Raw genomic sequence first — 18,178 nt, 5'->3', positions numbered from 1 at the left:
AAAGAGAAATTAAACTAACACGAGACGTCCAGTTGACAATAAAGCACTGCCAACAATCAAAAAAGCCCTTTCCCTGACTGAGCAGCCTAAACTTGCAATACAATTAACAAGGTGCATTGGAACAGCAACTATAGTGTTTGTATGCTTCAGAGCAACATGACAAAAAGCAAGCTTGCTCTCTCGGAACATGTGCATTTGATTTGTATATCCCTTTGCAGCAATTGGATATTAGCGTGACTAGGATATGACATTGTTTTGTGAAAGTAAAGAAAACGGACCCACACCCTCCGGCTTTTAAACAAAACAACAACTAATTCGGAAGTATTGCGCTTCTTACACATTGCACCTGCTGCAGTATTTATAGATACTTACCTGGTTTCTTCCCAAGACTTTCCATAGATTTTGTAACAAAATCAGATGGGATTTTAAATTTGCTTAAAGTTCTATGTTAAAATAGAAATCTTTAAAAAAAGATGCTAAAGCCAAGATTAGGACAAATTTCAGGATTCCTAACTGTATGCTAAATGGCACATGTGAAAAAGAATTTGTGTGTAGAATTCTCACCTGTGGATTAGCTGTGACTGTGGCGGTGAGGCAGGAAGGTTACAGCAGAGAACCCCTTCAGTAGGCAGGTTCCTTCTGTCTTCTTTGCTGTAAAAGGAAGGGCTCAATGAAGAGAGAACTGGCGCAGCCGGAAGTAAATCAAAATCGCTCATAGTGATTGTGTGGGCATGTGTGTGGGCTTTGGTGTTTGGGAAATAGTTTTGCATATGTGGGGGGGTGCGCACGCCTTCGTGGGTGTGTGTACTTGAATGTGTGCGTAGGTGTCTACAGAAAGGTTGTGTGCGTGTGGTATGCGTAGGTGTCTCTATTGGGAATCTTGTGTGTTTGGATGAGCAGAGGGAGTTTGCGTGTGTGTAGATAGGGAGATTGTGTTTCTAGGTTTATATAGGGAGCTTGTGTATGTGTGCCTGAGTTTGTATATAGCGAGGTAATGTGTGTAAGCATGCGTGTATGTCTGGAAGGCCCTTTGCGTGCATATGTGCATGCACATGGTCAAGGGTTGTGTGTAAGGGAAATTTGCGTGAGAAGGGTTGTATGTATGTTTTATCTTAGCCCATTCTGAGGGTTCTTAAAGGTTTTTCTTTTTTCTCATCAACAAGTAACATGGTGCTAGGCCTGAGCATGCTGCAAATAATGGATACTGCAAATTAGCAAGAGGAGCATGGGGGCTTTTGCTCCTCAGGAGGGTAGTAAAAGAAAGGCGCAAATGGGGTGCAATGGACAGCTGACACCTCTGGGCTTCTGTGCTACTACTCCTTCTGCACTGTTGAATACTAAGCCCCTCAACTGATATCAGCACATAGGTAAAAAACTGAACCAGAGTTGTACCCTAGCGTCACTGTGTCCATTGAACACTGTGTGTGTGTAGTGACCTTTCCCTTGTGAAAAGGTGAAATCAACCAAACTGCTTATTCGAGAATGGACAACAATGAATAAAAACAAAATGAGCAGGTTGTGTATTCATAAAGCATATTTTTCTTTTACCTTGATAGAATGTGACCGTGATGAATGACAATGTGTGTTATGTTGGCACTGTTTTTTTTTTGCAGTTTTATGTAGCACAAATCCGACCCAAAGGTATTGGAGCACTTTGCATGAGCACCAGTTATGTCAATGATAGATTCATTTTATTTGGTTTGCACAGGGAGGCTAAGTGATTTGCCCAGAATCACAGTTCATCTTCAGTAGGGCTGCTCGGCCCCCTCACACCACTTCAACCATTGCCAGAAGAGATATATTAGCCTCCCAGGATTGCTTACACATTGCAGTAAAAATGCAGTACGCAGTGTGCTAGCTGAAGCGTTCCAAGAAAATGTGTTACCTGAAAGCCTGTTTTGTTAAATGGACCAAAGTGTCTCTTGTGAAGAATCTACTGAGAACTTGGGAGAGGAGGTGCAGCTGGAACTCTGTGTATTAGACACTCCCCCTGAACACAGCGTGATGTGCCTAAGCAGGCAAAATTTAATAAGTCACTCAGTTCAATTTCGGAATCAATCATTTTTATTAGTGGAAGACAAAGGCATCACACACAGCTACCTGCCTACATCCTTGGGCCCGCAGAGCGATCATAAAGTAAACTTCACAGCATTGTGAGCCAACAACATGGAGGTTGGCAGTGTAATGTGCAGGACTGGTGCTTTGAAAAATGGAATCTTCCAGATTTTGAAGAAAAAGAGGAAAACAACACATAGAAAAAAACAAGTGATCAAGAATATCAAAACAAAATCCCACCCTAACCCTTCTGTCCACCCCCACCCTCTCTGCACCAGCTATTGCCTCATTATGAACATTCAAGCTTCAATATTAGTTGTTGGAAGAGCTATAAGATTATGTTGCCGATGACTGGGCAACAGATACCCTTTCCAATGGTAATAAATTGAGGAGCTGCAAATACTTTGGACAAGTGACTTTCCTCATATCGCGAGTCAACAGTTGTAAGAAGGGTGCCCATAGTTTAGCATAATCTTTTCCCTTGCCGTCTACCCCAAGAGACATGTGTTCCATAGCCAAGAGGTACCATAGTGGTGTATCCAGGACTACAGATCCGGCTCTGACGTCATTCCCCATTGCGCTAGTATGACCGTCTAGCTGCCAGCAGTGCTTAGGCTATTTGCCTGCCCTGTACGGATTTTAATGGGAATATATTGGGCTGAGAAAGGACAAGGAGGGGGTATTCTGGTGCTCTGGGCAATGAGATGTCAAACACTGCATCAATGTTGTCAAGGACCTCAGACCAGTATCGTTTCGGACAATGCCATAGCAAGTGTGCTAAAGTACTCAACATCCTACATCCCCTCAAGGAAAGGTCTGTTTTACTTTTGCCCCCACTATGAATGTGGACGGGCATGTAAAACCAGTAGGAGAAAAGCTTAAAGGAGGAATCTGTCCCCGCTGTGTTGTGTGCTGTATGGTGGGTGTGATATAGGATGTGTTCCCATTCCTTAAAAGATAGTGGCCTACCTATTTCCATTTCCCAACTGACCTGTGCCTTTGTGCACTGTGCAATGGGTCCTACTGTTATCATAGTCTACAGTTCAGATATGTGGCAACGGTCATCTTGTTTGCGGACCAACAATTTTTCAAACATTGCAAGAGGTCTGGACATTTGAGCATAATTCGAGGGCATCATGATTCAGTGAGATAATTGACAGTAGGGGTACTCATCAGTAGGTAGAAGGTCATAGTCCTGTCAGAGCTGCACAAACATGATCATACCCTCTGTGTCAAAGAGGGATCCCACTCGTTTACAGCCGGCTTCCCGCCATAGCTGAAATACTGCAGAGTCCTGACCTGGAAGGAAATCAGGGTTATCTACATTAGGCGTTATCGATGAGGAAAATGAGGCCCAGAATTTTTTAAGTGACACACAATCTCAGATCCTGAGTGTCGGTGCTTGCTGGGTACCCATAATTCCCTCCACATATTGATACCAGTGACAGACTGGTCCATAAAGTTCCAGTGTTTGCTGCACAGTGGCCTGTACCACTCTACTAAGTATCTGAAGCTTGATAGTTTCCCCCAATCAAAGGAAAGCCCACTCCCCCTTGTTGTTTCAGGCATGCCATCTGGGCGTGTGATAGACGTGGTTTCTTCCCACTCCACACACACTTATTAATGAGAACCTGTGATTGCTTGATCGCCTGGTGCGTCTGAGATATGGGAATCATTTCAAAAGTATAGCGAATGCGCTGATGAATTTTCATTTTCACAGCTGTGATTTTTTCAAACTACGCAAGACGCAGGCGTGACCAGGTGTCCATCGCCTTGGCCGTCTGTTCCAATAGCGTCGTATAGTTGATCGTAACCATTAGAGCAATGGTGGGCGCTAATCTGATGCCAAGGTACCGTACATCTTGCTGCGTCCACTGAAACGGGAATTAATGTTGTAGTGCAAGCGCCTTTTCAGAAGGAATCCCCAAATTTAGGATAACAGATTTATCCAAGTTAACCTTGCATCCTGATAGATCCCCAAAGGAGGATAATTCCGCCAGCAGGGCTGTCAGGGTAGTCTGCAACTGCATAAGGGAGAGAATCACATCGTCCGGTAAAGGCTTATTTTATGGACATCCACTCCGAATTTCACACCTACAGTGCGATTATCCGCTCTAATTCGCTGAGCTAGGGGCTCCATATGAAGCACGTATACAAGTGGGAATAAGGGGCACCCCCTATGAGTCCCTCAAGAGCTGCCATTGACCCACACAAAGGCCATGTGAGCGTAATAAATACACTGAACCCAGTTGATAAAATGTTCCCCGAACCCAAAGCAGCACAGGGTCTCGAAGAGACAGACCCACCCCACCGTGTCAAATGCCTTCTCGGCGTCTATTGCTAACAGGAATGCCTTTCTCTTCGAGTGCTGCTTGCTATCAAGGAGGTGGAAGAGCTGCTTGGTGTTCTCACCTTCCTGCCTGGTGGGGATAAAACCAGATTGGTCGGTGTCTATTAGGTCAGGCATAAGGGGATTAAGGCGGGCAGCTAAAATACCAACAAAAGTCTTCACATTGATATTGAGGAAGGAGATGGGTCTATAAGAACCACATTCCATTTCGTTGTTTCCAGTCTTCAGAATGACAGAAATTGCCGCCTCTCACATGGAGGAAGATATCCTACCCATCACTAAAAAGGAATTTAACCATTTAGTTAAAAAGGGAGCTAGCTCCGTACGAAAGGTCTTGTAAAAGGAAGCCGAAAATCCATCGGCACCAGTTGACTTGGCCACCTTCAGTGTGGAGATTGCTGTGATCACCTCCTCTTTTCTAATCACCATAACAAGCCCCTCTGCCAGAGTCATAGAGAGAGGTGAGATCCCGCAGCTGGTCAGATACGCACTAGGGTCCTGCGCTGGTGGGTCCTGCCCGGAGTATAGAGTGCTATAGAATGAGTGGAAAGCATCCACAATTCGTCCGAAGCCTGCTCCTCCCCTCTGTGATCACAAATGGACTGGATTAGCAATGTTTGGGTTCTACATCTCAGCCTATAAGCCAGCATCCTACTGCATTCATCGCTACTATGGTAGAACTTGTGACGGAGTCTAAGAAGAGCATATTCTGTCTGATCCAGATCTACATGCTTGAACATGCGCCTGCGATTTTCCAGTTCCCTCCAAACCCTCGGTGCCCCAGTGCGTTTGTGAATCGACTCAAGCTCCAGGATCTCTTTTTCCAATGCACCACGCTTCTCCTTACTGAGATTTATATATATATATATCAGAAATGGCTATGAATTCCACCCATGCCACTAGTTTTAGGGCCTCCCAGTCTAAGGACAAGGGTGTGGAGCTCAAGTCATTGAGCGCTAGGGAATCTTTTATTGTCAGCTTGAGGCGTTGCACCATCTTGTCAGAGTGTAGAAGAGTCTCGCGAGGCGCCAACTGGAGGGAAACACTTGTGATCGCTGCACTTGGAGGTGTGTAGTGATAAGACTGTGATCTGAGAGAGAGTGGGGTTCTATTGTTGTGGTGTTGAGGTGAGGTAATAAGGAAACAGAGGATAGAAAATGATCTAGCCGCGCATACGTTTTGTGTGCCACGGAGTAGTATGTATAGTCACTTTCCCCAGGGTGCTGTGTGCACCAAACATTAATTAAACCATTATCCCTCAACCATTCTTGGCCCTTTGCAGAGAGTACCCCTCTTTGATGTGTTTGCTGACCAGACCTATCAAGTTCGGTGTCCATAACGAGAAGAAAGATAAACGATTTTGAATCTAATCTTTGCAGATATATCTATTGGTCTTCCCATCAATGTGCTGCATGAAGCAGAAGGCCACGTCATAACATGCGAGACCAATACCGGGGAGGTGTACCGCGGCAAACTCGTTGAGGCAGAGGACAACATGAACTGCCAGATGTCCAATATTACAGTTACATACAGAGATGGCAGAGTAGCACAGCTGGAACAGGTCTACATTTGAGGCAGCAAAATTTGGTTCTTGATTCTACCGGACATGTTAAAAAATGCGCCCATGTTAAAGAGCAGGAAAAACAAAAAACAGGGCTCTGGTGCGGGGAGAGGGAAGGCTGCCATCCTCAAAGCCCAAGTGGCCGCACGAGAAAGAGGTTGTGGAATGGGAAGAGGAAATATTTTCCAGAAATGACGATAACCTATTCCGTTGCAGACTTTTTTAATATAAATTGTTTAGGGTTTTTGCTTACTAAATTGCTCTTTGAATGAGAAGGAAAGTTTTCAAGAATCGTTTTTTCTTTTAATGAAAGTTTTATTTTGTGAACTGTTCACTAAACATGTCCCAGGGTTTTAATTTAATATATCTGTTTCCCTAAAAAAAAAAAAAAAAAAAAGTGTCCATAAGGAGATTCATATCTCCTCCCACCTGTTGTGTGCTTGGAGCATAGAGTGACGGTACGGTGAAGTAAGACCCACCCCATCGTATTCTAATAGCTAGTAATCGTCCCTTTATTTCAGCAACATTCATTTAGACCATTACCCGAGAAGAGGGACCCAAACAAAATTGCTACTCCATTCCTTTTGGATGGTCCTGTGGACTAGAACTGTTGAGGGAAGCATCTATAAGCATCTGTACAGTATCTTTGGAAAGGAGGTGGGTCTCCTGTAGGAGATATATGTCTCCCTCGGCACGGTCAAGGAGGGACAACACTGCTACTCTCTTCACTGGGTTGTTTAGGCCCCTGATGTTGAGGCTAACTATTTTAGAAACTTTCCCCATCTAAAGAATGTAACTACGTCGCCATGTGGTGTAGTGATGTGCTTATGCCCAATAGCACTTTGACTGAAGGGGACTCTAGAAATCCTCTGAGACATAACAAACATGGAGGCTGGTGCAGAGCTCCCCAAATAATAACCCGAACAAACCCCCCGAAAAAGATAAACAGATTCTCAGAACATGTAACATGAAGAGAAAATGACAAATTTCCGTCTTGAGAAGACAATCCCAAAGGGACATGGCTTGGGCATTTGCCCAGCCTTTAGTGGGCCAAGTTCATGCCTACCCGCCTGTGGAAAGGCCGTCAACAATGGAGCAGGACATCCTTTGGACCCTCGACACACAACTACGCACCCCTCCTGGAGCCTTTCATTGAGTACCTCATAGGGTATCTGGTCTCTCCGATGTTTTGCGTCAGCGAGGAAAGGACTGCTTCTTGTTCTCTGTCCTGTGTGGCCTGATCAGGCTTCCGAGCCGTGGCCTCTTTTCCTACTTTCTGCCATCCTGCTCTGCGGTGGGCATTGAGATTTCTAGGCCATTCTGTTTCCATCGCTGTGGTTTCTTCCAGGCCGAGGATCGCTGTGGCCTCAGCTAGAAAGCGGATCTGAAGCAGCTTCCCTCTGAGTTTAAATATGATGCGGAAGAAATAACTCCACGAGTAGGAGATTCCTTTCTCTCGCAAGTGCGCTGTTACTACTTTGAATTTGCGCCGCTTAATAAGCTTGTAAGCCGCCAGATCCTGAAAGATACACAGGGAGTGTCCTCTGAACTGGAATGGCTGTATTTCTCTCACCTTCCATATGATGCGTTCTTTCAACAGTAAGTCGTGGACACACATTAGGATGTCTGGCGGTGGTAAATTGGTGCCACCTGGGAGGCACACTCCATGTGCACGGTCCATATGAATGTCCGTTGACTCCTACTCTGCCAGCACTTGATGAAACAGTGCCCCCCCTAAGGCCCTGAGATCACCCCCATCCTCTTTCCAAGATGCGCCCCGGATCCGCACATTGTTTTGCCAAGACAGGTTCTCTATGTCCTCGGCATGTGCCTCTCGGTTGACATTATGCTCCTCCAGCATGGTCATGCGCTCACCAATTTCATCTGCTTCTTTCTGCACTTCCCGTAGGTCTGTGATGAGCTGACCACTGAGGTCCTGTATGTCTTCTTTAATGGCCGCAAAAAGTTTCAGCATGAACGCTTTGGTAGCCAGGGTGTCGTCGCCATCCCTCAGTCCCGGAATTTTCTCACTAGTCGTTGAGGGCATCCCCGATTGCTTCATGAGCATTTCTTTCATTGTCCTCTCTTTTCTATTGCGGGCAGCCGTCTTGCCCCACTAGGCTAGCAGGCCATGTTGACCCAGATGGAGTTCCGTGCAGTAGCTGCTGGAATGGCACCAGGGAAAGTAAGCCACAGAGCCAACAAGGACCGACACCACTTCTCTCTATCAAGGTAGGATGCCCCCCAGTAGTGAATGTTCTGGTAGACGGGATGGTGGCCGACTGCGCCAACTGGCACGGTTCCCCTGCGCCTTCAAAAGGCTTGTCCCGGGACACCGCTTCACTCCCTCGGAAGGCACCGTCAGGGTCTAGTAAGCCATGTAAAGCTATCATACAGTTAAGGCGTTCTCTGTAGAAGTGCGGCCTGTAGCGATCCACCAGGGTATGGGCCGGTAGAAGGCTCTCCTCCTCACCCGCTCGAGTTCCTGCCTGGGTGCCAAATTGCCTCCCTGCTGCAAGCTGCCAGGGCATAATTCGCAGCTCCCAGTGGCTCTGCCCCCCATTGGGAGCCTGAGCACTGACTGACTGACTTTGTCCATTTTAAAGCCCGTTCTACGGCACTCACTCACACCTCCATTGGTTTTCAGAGTAATATATTTTCTAGTGAAAAGATATGCAGTAGCTAAAACGTCCATCAGACTGCTCCCAGGCAGCTTCAAGTGTCTCGAGCACAACATCAATTGATTAATTGCATTTGAACCGCCGTGGAGAAAAATTTGCCTTTCTCCTGCTTCTGAATTCTGAGCCCCCCTGCCAAGCAGTCTCCGTTCTTGTTCCCGGCATCTTCAGAGACAGTCGACTCGGTGCCACAAAGCTTCATGCCAGCCCATTGAAGGAGAAGAGGCCAGCACGAACGCCAGCCACAAAATGCAGGCTGTGAAGGGAAGAGAAAGACCACCAGCAGGACCTTCATTTTCGGTGATGCGCCCGCTCAGGTACGCTGATACTCTATTAACTGGGCGGGCAGCGTCACCTGTGAGCTGCTGGTTGTCACCTGTGAGTACAAAAAGGCATGGTTCTCCGTATCCATCCCAAAAAATCTCCAACCTTCGAATTTAAATTAAAATGTTGATTGTTTTTATATTTGGTTGTCAATTAAATAAAATATTTCCTAATTTATGTATTAACTTGATGAATGCTTGTTTCAGTTTTTTTGTGTTTTGCAGTTCAAACCATTGAAATTGCTTATGCCAGGGTCTCTGGATTCTAATTCCAATAATCACTCAGTACGGGTCCCCGGATTTCGGTAAGTTTTCAGAATGGGTCCCCAGATCACAGTAATCAGTATCCACAGAAGTTAAAAGGTTAAGAACCACTGCCTTAGATAACAGCATAACATGTGTCAAAAATATCACATACTTAGTGTGTCTTACTGTGTACTTGTTCTACTTCAAGCTTTTTAAGCTATTTACTAAATTGAAGCAGATTCCCTAGATGAGATGACGGAGGATGCAGGTTTTCAGTATTTCCGTGTATGAACCTGAAGAGGCTATAAATTATATACATACCCACGACACCAGATATAAACAGGAGGCCATTTGACACTGGACCTTCAACTAGAGACAAGGCAGAGCTTTAGACTGAGCCCTGCCCACAGATGCTCCTTGTAGGAAGGTGGAATATGACTACATGCTGCCCCCACTTTTTTTCCTCATGTTTTGATGTTTTTTTACATAGTTTGGCTGGGATCCTGCTATTCAAGGCCACAGCCTAGCTGCTTCCTCACTAAATTGATTGCATTTACTTTAGGTACACTCAAGATTGGTTTCTGGGTTATCCTTGTTAGTCCCTAGTATATGGGACCTTAGGTGCTAGGTGCATAGGTACCCCAGATGCCTACTAAGGGCTGAAAAATGTATTGTGCCACCCTTGGGAAGCCTTCCAAAATGGGACCACAGGTTTGCTACTGCATTCTGGGAAAGGGGGTGCATGCACCCCTTACTAAGATATAGGTTACCTATATCTACCTTTAATAACTGACACATATAAACCTATAAGTCACTCCTATGGCAGGCCTTATCAATCCTTAAGGCAGAGTGCTTGGTTTTGTGTGAGAGGGTGCCCATGCATGCTATTCTCTGATGCTGTTCTGTGCTGCAGACAGACTATATACTCTTAAGTGAGTAATAACCTAGCGGTAAATGCTAACTTTGGAATGGCTGCATTGAAACATGTCGCGCTTGGTATCAAACACTTTGAAGTCCTACCCCCCCACCAGTCGGGGTGGCTGGGGTAGAATTACACCCTTCTAGAGGAAGAAGACATGTACACACTAACCTAACCGGTAATAGTTTAAAAGAGCCCCAGGTTTACAAAATGGATGCTGCAGCCACAGACACGAGTCTGACCTCCTGCTGCTGGATGAAAGTCCAGCAGGGGAGGCCTGGACAATAGGTTTCCTGTTACAGGGAGGTGTAACCACCTCCCGTGCACGCTTTAGTGTATTGGGTTGGGTGGGTGCATTCATATAATGCTTTTTAGACAGTGCTGGGGTCACACTTGGGTCCCTGTGCATACCCTAGTTTAAACTTGTTGCAGGGGCACTCAGCCCCTGCTCTGGCGTGAAAGTGGACAAAGGGAATGGGTATAACCACCCCTCTTCCCAGATCCTCCCATAGGTGGGTCCCGATAGTGTGTCCAACACCCTAACTTAGTATAAGTATAGGAAACCAGTCCTTAGGACTTCAGATTACACCCGGACGAAACCCTGCAACATATATCCTGGAACTTCAACTTTCTATTTTGACTAGAAGATGGAAGAATCTCACTTGGGGTCAAGGAGTGACTCCCCTATTTAAACAGGCACCAAAGAAGCATCTTGCCAGTCTGCATTTCCAAGGCTCCCGCCGGATCCCAAAAGATTTGTGACTCAGGACACAGACTTCCATACTTCTCCGAGGCTGACACGAGATCCCATCAAAGCTGAGACCCGCAGCCCTCACGAATGACGTGGAACGAGAACCCCTGGACACCATGCACATTTACAAGTGCATTAACTTCCCGAGCTTTCCCGAAGTTGTGCATTGGGCTACGTGTAGTCGAAGCCCCGAGCAACATTTGCACTGAAGATTGTGGGCCTACACTCCATGAGTGTTCTGTGGTCCATCTGGTGTGTCCCCACAAAGGAAACTCTTCTGTTTCCTGGGATTTCCTGGTTGCTCCAGACGTGCCCTGACTCCCCACCGAGTGGTGAGTCCCTCAGACCTTGCTGGTCTGCACCAAAGCCAATCTTTGCATTCTGTGTGGGTTGCTGTGGTCTAGGCTTGTTGGGTCCAATCCGGATACTGACACTGCACCACTCGACATCCTTTGTGGGACAGCTTGAATCAATCTTGTGGTTGTCGTCAATGTCTCCTGGTCCTCGTGGCTGAAGAGTCCATGCCTTCTTCATCTGAAAGCACCCGACATTGGTGGGCATCCGCTTATCGCCTTCCTGTGTAGTACTGAAAATTCTGGACCCGTGTTATAAACATCGTCGTATCATGACGATTTTGGCATCCCCAGACCGAGAATGATTAGAATACTATGCACGAGCATTGTATTCATATTCGAGTGACGACAACACCCTGAAATCAGAGTTTTCGTCCTGAACCCTCGGGTTGCATTTTGTGAATGGCAGCCATTTTGTGGGTTGCCCTCACATAGGCCGATGACTAAGGCCAAACACGCTTCTGAAGGACACGTACACCTTCGCTGACTTCTCTGAGACCTGGGCAAGCTGACTCCACTGCCTGAAGTCAAACCTGCCCGGCCAGTTCCTTTCCCAGTGGCCAATCGAGATAGCATCAAGGCACAGCCTACCATAAACCTTTCATCGCACACAAACCCTGCCTAATCTTACACACACCTGTCCCTGTTTCCTACTTTATGACCTGCTTTACGAGGAGGAGGTGCCCGTTTTTATTGGGGGTCCGTCAATATCTGCTGAAAATACTGGGCCTTGCCGGATAATTGATTGTGGGCTGGACGAACTGAAATATGGGCTTGTCATCATGACTCTGCTTTTTCTTTGTAGTAAAAATATGTGAATGGTCAACTGTAAAATAAGGAATGTTTGCCTAAAGCATAATATTTTGTATAAAAAGAGAAGGCTGGCTTTGTAATTTTGAGCAGTCTCCTGAGAACATATACCTGTTACTGGCTGCAGCCAATAAACTCGATCTTTGACTTCACCTAGTAGACTCTGTGTTTCTGTAGTCTAGAACAGGAAGGACCCGAAGTCTTAGGGTGTACCCCTGGCACCGCTGGGTTCTTAAAAACTCAGTACTTCACCTGGTCACTGGCCAGTGATCCACACTCTGTCCGCTCTGCTTTCAGGTCCTTCAGAACTCCGATCCACCCTTGGATCCATCCGGACACTTTCGACTTAGTCACCAGCAGCACTTTTCAGCAGTTTGCCATTGAAAGCAATGACGAAATCTGACATCAAAAGACACCTATGCACCCAGCATCCCTGGGTGTGGTAACTCTAGTACTTCTGTGCCTTCGTGGGTATTGATTCTAGAACTGCCTAGTTCTATGGGGTTTGCTCCAAATCCTCTTCCAAATGTCCTTAATCTGTAACTTTCCAACCACAACTTTCCAAATAGAAGTTAATGATGATTTGCAGCTGTGTTTAGACACTGCACGCTTCCCCCGTGGGTTCCCTGTGGGTCCCCTGTGCCACTACCTTAGGTGGTTCCTGGTGGCCCCATCAGTTCTAAAGTCTCTAAGCATTGTATCTATGTCAGTCGTGGTTCTTATACCACTTTCTTAATGTCTGGTTTGGCATGCCCCTAGGGCTCAACGTATATTGTGCTAATTTATTGTGTGCTAAATAAGTTTACTGTATGTACTTTTGCCTACAGCCTCATAATGAGACCAAAGGGATGTGTTTAGAATAAATACATATCTTTTAAATATATACCTGGTGTGGTTCTCCTTTCATTTGATCATTCATGAGATTATAGACTGGTAAACAAGCTGCTTTACATTCCTTCAAGACTTAGCCTGAAGGCTGCTCTCCACAGCTACCACTAGGATAGCTTTCTATATAGGTTGTCTTTAAACCTACCATCAATAAGGGTCATTTGGAAATGTGCAAGGTGCCCACTTAGAATAGTGGACAGCATATGCTAGGCCAACTTCTCACACGCCTATTTCTGCAGAAAGACTTTCATCCCCAAGTCTGTCCTAAAGTTCCTGTCAACAAAAGGTATCAGTTGACATTTCGGAAGATTGAGTAGTAGTGTTGTATAGTCCCTAGAGTCCGATTCCATTTTATTTAGGCCTGACTCTATCATGGATAATGGAAGTTGCCAACGTCTCAATCTTAGACAATAGAAGTCCCCATCATTCCAGATTCATGCAGAATCATTGTCATGTCTGCCATTTAATGCAGATGTCATTTGACCCTATCTTTCTAAGAACTGGGAAAATGTAAAGCCATCTGATTGATCAAATAGACAGCTCTTGATGCAACATTTGTCTAGGCCAAATATCTACTTTCCACTCTGTCAAGGTTGAATAAGAGCACAAACAGACATATAACCAAAATAATGTAGTCTGAATTGACATCAATTTACCTTAATTGTTCATAAGGAAACGGCTGTGACGCACACCTTGATGCACATAATCTATGTCAGATATTGCGTAACTTACATAAGAAACGCCAATCTATGATAAGATTTAATAAAAAAGACTACCACTTGTCAGGAGACGTTTTTTAACCAGATTTTTGCCCAAGATTCTGCCAGAGAATGTACAGCCAGCACACTTTGCAGATGCTAAATCTCACTTGAAGACAGAAGCTGAGTCCCGAAGAAAGAATGCAGCATGTATTTGTGCCTTCACAGAGAACACTGGCCACACACCTCTGCTAATAAAAATAGCCTTTGCTGTCAACAAGGTATGGAGTGCATCTTTTCTCCCCAAGGCGCTATAGACTGCAAGTAGCTCTGCCTTCCATGCTCTCATAGTGTAGTTTTTTTAGATGTACTGAGAAACAGATTGTTCCTTTAGTAATAAATACTTTTACTTAAAATTGTTTTTGTTTTTTCCTAGTATAGTATGTGCGTGATACTGTGAATACCGAAAATAAGGTTTGTTGCTGTTTTCACTGTACCCCTGATCCCATTATGGGATTATTATTGATCCAAAAGCAATGCCTCTATCTACATTGTGCATTGAATAGTGTTTTGCAAGGCTACGATAATCTGTCTTTTACATTCACCAATGGTGCTTTAATCCAAGTTCACAAATGTCACTCGTGGTTGCATAGCACACCTTGTAGCGCTACGCCTAAGTCATAGCTTACGCAACAGTACCCCATTATGAGTCAAATGCTCCTGAAGATATTTAAGGCTTCCAATGGAAATGGCGCATGAAGTAACCAGTTGTCCCACTGTGGAAATATGCACTATCCCATGAGATCTGAACAAAAGGTACTGTGCACACGTATGGTAAAGCCGTATTAGGTGATACGGTGGTTCTAGACAAAGAGAAGCACTAAATAGCGTTAATGAGTTTAGAATGGTCAGTTGATAAGTTCAGTGTGGGTCTTTATTTCTTTGTCTTGTTTTGACAAACGCCAGCGGACACGTGTTTCATCAACAGGGTACAACCTGTGACTCATCAGGGCAGAGAATGGTGATCGAGATTATCTGGGAAAAGGATCGACGTCAGCTAGTGTACTTGCTGAACGTCACGCCGCCAAGCAGTGAAGTATTGCTTCTGCGGGTGGTACTTAGGAATGAAGGAAAATGCTCCCAGGCCGGGGTCTGGCGGTGGATAATGGATCCCATTAGATGTAGAAGAACAACCACAGGAGCCATCCTCTTTAAAAAAAATATAAAGGCTAAAATCTCTCCTGATCTTTTTCTTGATGTAGAACGTGAGCATGAAGCTGAAGAAAAAGCTGTTACAGGAATGTGTCCAAAAATGTTACCCATTAAAATATAACTCCCAAAAATAGAACCACAACCTTGCTCCCAAATGTACCCATAAGAAAAAAGGGACTCATGAGCTGAACAGAAAATATGTTACTGCACATGAGTGGGCAGGGCTCCACTCATGGTGCAACGCTGGGAGAAACAGTTTCATGGGTTACTTCATATTGTATCTTAACTTTTAACACAGGAGTCTTACGAATCCAGCCAACAGGTAATGACGCCATCAGCATGGCCAATATTTGACATTTTTTACCATTACCAAAAACGGACAGTAAGAATGTCAAACACAGAGATCCGCACACACCATCGTGCTACGATATTGCTTTCTTGTTGCACACAAAACCTCTCTGTGCACTGCGCGAAAAGACGAGTATTAAGATGGGAATTCAAGTCAAGGAGGGATTTCCAAGTCCTCTCAGCCAGAAACAGAAGATAAAAAGCTGGAAGAATGTTGGGTAAGCTGGCCATCTAGAGTGTCCAAGTGGTGGGAAGGGTCAGCTAGCAGCATGCTTTGAAGTTCCCTTTTCTCTCCTTGTAGGAGAGTAGGGTCTGCTTCCTATGGTCACTACCACTTTTTGCTGTGATTCACTGGGTTTTCGACTATAATGTGGCTGTGGGCCTGCTAATCAGATCCACAGTCCAGCTGTTCTCTCTCTAAATTGATACCATGCACTTTAGGTGCATACCAGATCAGTTACTATGTCACCCTTGTGAGCCCCTGTATAGTGTACCATAGGTACCCAGGACATAGGTGCACCCTAGGCCTACCAGGGACTGCAGCATGTATTGTGCCACCCTTTGTTTGCCTTCCAAACTGACACCACAGGTCTGTTCACACAGCCTGGGTAAGGTGGTGTAATCACCCCTCACTTAGATATAGTATACCTATATCTACCTTTACATATTGACACATATACATCTATAAGCCACTCCTTTGGTAGGCCTCGACAATCCTGGAAGCAGAGGGCTTGGTTTTATGTGAGAGGGTGCTCTGACATGAGCCGAGCCCCTCTGCAGCTTTCGGAACCGTCTCCTTATAGCTGTTCTATGACATAGCCATACCATATACTCTTAAGTGCATTATAATCCCCGTGGTTAATGCTATCTTTGGTTTAACTTTATCAAAACATGTCATGTAAGGTGTCAAACACTTAGGAATACTACCCCCCCCACCAATTCTGGTGGCGGGGGTAGCATTCCACCCTTCTAGAGGGAAAAGACATGTATGTTACTGCTTTACCCGTAAAACAGAGCCTCTGCATCACAAAATGGATGCTGCTGCCACAGACACTAGTCTGACCTCCTGCTGCTGGATTAAACTCCGGCAGGGGAGGCCTGGACAATAGGTTTCCTGCCTTGGGAGGTGCTAGCACCTCCCCAGACAGGCTTTTAGTGTATTGGGGCAGGGAGGGCTGCAAAACGAGACACTGCCTGGGGCACACAAGGTTCTCCATGCATAGCCCGGTTCAAACAAGTTGATCTGGCACTCCAGCCCCAGCTCTGGCATGAAACTGGACAAAGGGAAAGGGGTGTAACCACCCCCTTCTCAGATCCACACATAGGAGCAACCTAGGCAGGTAATCCAACCCCCATCCTTAGTATAAGTATAGGAGCTCTGTCCCCAGGGCTTTAGATTATCCTGGAAAGAAACTTTGATACAGAATTCTTGGACCTTCAACATTCTATTCTGACTAGAAGACGGAAGACATCTTCCTTGTGGTCAAGGAGTGACCACCCTGTTCAAACAGGCACCATCAGCAAATTTGCCGGTCTGCAGTTTCTAGGCTCCCGCTGGAACCCAATGACTCTGTGACTAAAGAACTGGACTTCCTGACTTATCTGGCCTGACCCACATCCACAGCAAAGCTGAGACCCATGGCGGACACGAGAGACGTGGGACCAGATTTCTTTGATATCCTGCATTTTGCTACCTCTACTCCTTTCCTGAAGACTCAGTAAGTTGAGCATTGGGGTACGAAAAGCCCCAGCCCGAGCATCATTTGCACTGAAGCCCAGGCCCCAACACTCCGCGAGTGTCCCGTGGGCCCCGTCTTCATATTTGTGCTTGACGCATCTTCTCGGCTGCTTGTCCATTGGCTAGTGAGCCCCCCGAAGACGCCATCTTAAAGCTACTTTGCTTTCCTGGTTGCTCCAGGTTTGCTCCAGCTTCCCTCCAAAGGAGAAGCACCACAGACCTTGCAAAGCACCCAACATCGAATGGTACCTTCCTGGTTCCTTCCTGGTCACTGGCAAGTGACCCAGACTCTGTCCCCTCTGCTTCGAGGTTCTTCACATCTCTGATCCACCCTCGGATCCACCTGGACACTTTTCCTCTGGTCGCCTGCTGCACTTCTTTGCAGCTCTCCATAGAAAACGACGATAAAACCCGACATGAAAAGACACCTATGCACCCGGCTTCCCTGAGTAATGTAACTCGAGTACTCTGGTCCTCCCGTGGGTGTTGACTCTTCTAGTGTCCTAGTTTAAAAGGGTTCCATCCAAGTTCATCCAGAAGTGTCCTTTGTCTTTAACTTTGTAACTTTTACGAACACCATAGAAAGTCAATGGGAACTCGCATCTGTGTTTAGGCACTGCACGCGGCTCCCGTGGGTCTCCTACTTCCTAACCACTGGTTTTATTGTAGCCCCAGCGATTCTAAAGTCCCCAGGCCTGCTTTCTAACTTACCCGTGGTTCTTATACCACTTTCTTATGGATGTACGACGTTACCACGCGTACCATTACAACGCGTGCTTTAACAACGCGCCCCTTACAACGCAAGTCGTTACCACGACTTGCGTTGAGAGCGCGGATTGTGAATAGTATAATTTACTATTCTAACACCAGTCCCCGTGGACACTAGGGAAGGTGTTGGAATAGTAAATTTACTATTCTTAATCCTCTAGCGCCCTCCAGCGCAAGTCGTGGTTACGACTTGCGTTGTAACGGAGGTGTTGTGAAAGTCTTGCGGAGTAAAATCCGCGTTGTAAAGGATGTTCCCACTTTCTTATACTGTGCAACTTATTGTGTAATAACTGTGTGACTTGTATTGTATTTTTACCTCTGACATCATAAAGAGTGCAGAGGGGTTGTGTTTAGAATAAATACATATATATTTGATATATACCTTGTGTGGTGTCCTTTTATTTGGTATTCAAGGGATTATATATGGTAAAACAACTTGCTTAACTCGCCTACTGAAGTCTTAGCCCGAAGGCTGCTGGT

General features: G+C 45.7%; 1 pseudogene; it reads left to right on the top strand.

Annotated features, from left to right (window-relative positions):
- LOC144762957 (small nuclear ribonucleoprotein Sm D3 pseudogene) overlaps positions 1-6,424 on the top strand; it is a 40,994-nt pseudogene extending 34,570 nt beyond the window's left edge.
- The last annotated feature ends 11,754 nt before the right edge of the window (positions 6,425-18,178 follow it).

The sequence above is a fragment of the Lissotriton helveticus genome, chromosome 6, assembly GCF_964261635.1.
Source record: "Lissotriton helveticus chromosome 6, aLisHel1.1, whole genome shotgun sequence".
NCBI classification, from domain to species: domain Eukaryota; kingdom Metazoa; phylum Chordata; class Amphibia; order Caudata; family Salamandridae; genus Lissotriton; species Lissotriton helveticus.
This window is presented reverse-complemented; position numbering and strand designations above follow the sequence as displayed.